Here is a 2,883-nt window from a genome sequence, read left to right on the forward strand (position 1 = left end):
GAAACAAAAGAATGAGGATGCAACCTGAAGAATGGTAAAAAAAAATTTTACAAGCCATGTATTTGACAAGAATTACTATCCATATTATATAAGGAACTCAATCCCATAGCAAAGCAAAAATGACAAATATTTCAAAATACGCACAGTAAACATAAACAGATTTTTCAAAGGAAAACATTCAAGTGATCAACAGGTACATGAAAAATGCTGATGCTACATATCAGGGAGATTGCAAATGAAAGTCACAGCAAAATAACACCTCTCTCCAGTTACACTGGTTATTACCAAACAGACAAAATATAGCAAGGATTGGTGAGGAAACAGGAACATGGACGCATCACTGATGGGACTGTAAATTAGCACAGTGTTAATGGAGTTTCTAAAAAAAAATAGAACTACCATATGATTCAGCACTATAACTCATGGGTATAAAGTGAAACAAAATGTTATCTGTTAAGAAGATACCTGCGCTCCTGTCTTTATCACAGCAACTATTCAGAATAGCCCAGAAATGGAAGCAATAAGTGTTCCTTCTACTAATGAGCAATTAAAGAAATATAATACCATATACCATAAAACAGTACTAGTTAGAAAAATGAATAAAACTTTATCATTTACCATGTGTATAGAAAAATGTCACTATATCAAGTGAAATAAGTTAGGCACAAAGGACAAATATCGTATGATCTCAATGGTATTTGAATTATAAAAATAGATGATATTATATGTTAAAAATACGATGGAGGACTCATGTGGCATAGCATGTAAGGCTACCACTCATGATGCCAAGTTCTTCTGAACAATGCTAATTAGAGTCCCATATGCTATGCTTCCTATCCCTGTTAATAACCTTGAAAAAGTAGCTGGTAATGGTCCAAGTGTAGGAGACCCAAATTCTATTTAAGGATTCTTGATTCAGCCTGGCCCAGGAATGAACAAGCAGAGGAAAGAAGATCTTTTTCTTTCTCACTTCTATCATTTTCTTTCAAATTAACAAATACACACACACACACACTCACACACACACATAATTGTGATGAGAGGTTGAGGAGGGAGGTGCAGAAGAGGGAGAGACAAAGGTTAACTAACTGGTACTAGATTATAACTAGAAAGAAGTAAAAATTCTGGGATTTTATTTCATAGAAGAGATTATAGATAATGTACAGTGCATTTCTCTGTAAAAATTTCTAGAAAATAGCATTTTGCATGTTTGCATTATAATGAAGTATTAAGTACTCCAAAATATAAGTATATCAATCCTGATTATTATGCAGTGTATCAGTGTAACAAAACAACACATAGTGTCTGATAAGTATCTATGATTTTTATGTACAAAATTTTAAATTAAAAAATAACCACACTCCAAGGAGAATTTAGTACATAGATTTTCAGATGCCTAAATCCATTGGGTAGGGGATATTGTCCACACTCTATTAATGATTCTACACTTGATCTTAGCCAAAAGGCCGAGAAGCGATTCTATTAATGATTGAAATTAGATAAAAGATGTGAAAGTGAAGTAAATAATATCCAGCGGTCAAATTCTAAGTTGTGAAATCCAATCATGAACTTAAAAGGAGAGACTGCAATAAATGTATGTGTGTGCATATATGTGTGTACAGTCAGTGATACTTTCAAACTTAACACAACTCTTTCTATAACTATATAACTATTTCTATAGTGCTGCTATTTTATAATCTGAATTATTTCATGGTTCAACTGGAAATATTTGGATATGAAACTGTATCAGTGACATGAGTCCAGAAGAAATGTTTTATGGAAATATACATAGGATCTATTATAACTCACTAGAATACAGAAACTAGACTTGAATTATAATGATTATTTAATGAGTTTGATTCATATTTATAGGGGTAATTTTTATATCTTAAATACAATGAATTTTTTCCTTCATTGGTATGTGTGTGCCTTTTTGTCTTTTTCACACAAGGAATACAAAAAGATTCCTAAAAACATAACAATTTTGGAGCTGAAATGAGTTTGAAAATGTGTTGTTCCAATTGTTTATTTTAAAAATTGGGGAAACATAGAAACATGAAATAAGAGATAGAGTATGTTCATAAATGCAGTAACCAAACTAAGAGATGATTATTGGATCTCCATAATAGTCAAGAACTCTTCACAAAAATACAACTTAGTTATTTTAACTGCCAGTCGTAGAGATACCTGTAAAGTATCTAAATTTCTTTTCCTGATTAATTTGTTATATAAGAAAGTTTCTTTAGCTCTTTGAGTTCTCCTCCATTTCACTATAATTAATAGTAGTTTGGATTTAAATTTAATTTTTCCCAATGTAGTTTAGCTTATGATTTTTTTTACTTCAATGATGTTGAAATTTTAAAAAATTTCCTCATACTTAATAATTTACTGAACTAGATAGATTGCATAAGAATACTGTACTTGTTTTTAAAAGCAAGTTGTTAAATCTACATATAATTTTATTTCTCCATTAGATACTGTTTCTACTATGGCTGCTGTCACATGTATCAAAACAAATACTCCTATTTTTCCAGGTATTATTCTAGAATTTTATCTTATGCAAATAAAAGTTATAAAATTATTATGATTTAAACTACTTATTTTTACTAGTCAGAGCCAGAAACAAGTGAGTTAGAATAAAATTTCCTTCCCAAGTATAGTAAAAGATTGTTTTTTTAAGTGTACCATAATGCAAAAATTAATTTCCAACAATTGAAGTCTTCTCATAGTGGTTGAGGCAAACTTCAGAAAATTAGAATCCACTAGTAAAAACATTAAACAGATAAGTACTAATAAATAAATATATGATAATGAAATTAAAATCCAGCAATAGTTGCAAGATTAAGATCTTGACAATAATAACCTAGAGAAATTGTCTTTTTT

General features: G+C 30.1%; 1 pseudogene; it reads right to left on the reverse strand.

The window, feature by feature from the left end:
* Positions 1-1,307: 1,307 nt before the first annotated feature.
* On the reverse strand, positions 1,308-1,478 carry LOC118759967 (U2 spliceosomal RNA; annotated as a pseudogene).
* Positions 1,479-2,883: the final 1,405 nt, after the last annotated feature.

The sequence above is a fragment of the Ochotona princeps genome, chromosome 14 (assembly GCF_030435755.1).
Source record: "Ochotona princeps isolate mOchPri1 chromosome 14, mOchPri1.hap1, whole genome shotgun sequence".
Taxonomy (NCBI): Eukaryota; Metazoa; Chordata; class Mammalia; order Lagomorpha; family Ochotonidae; genus Ochotona; species Ochotona princeps.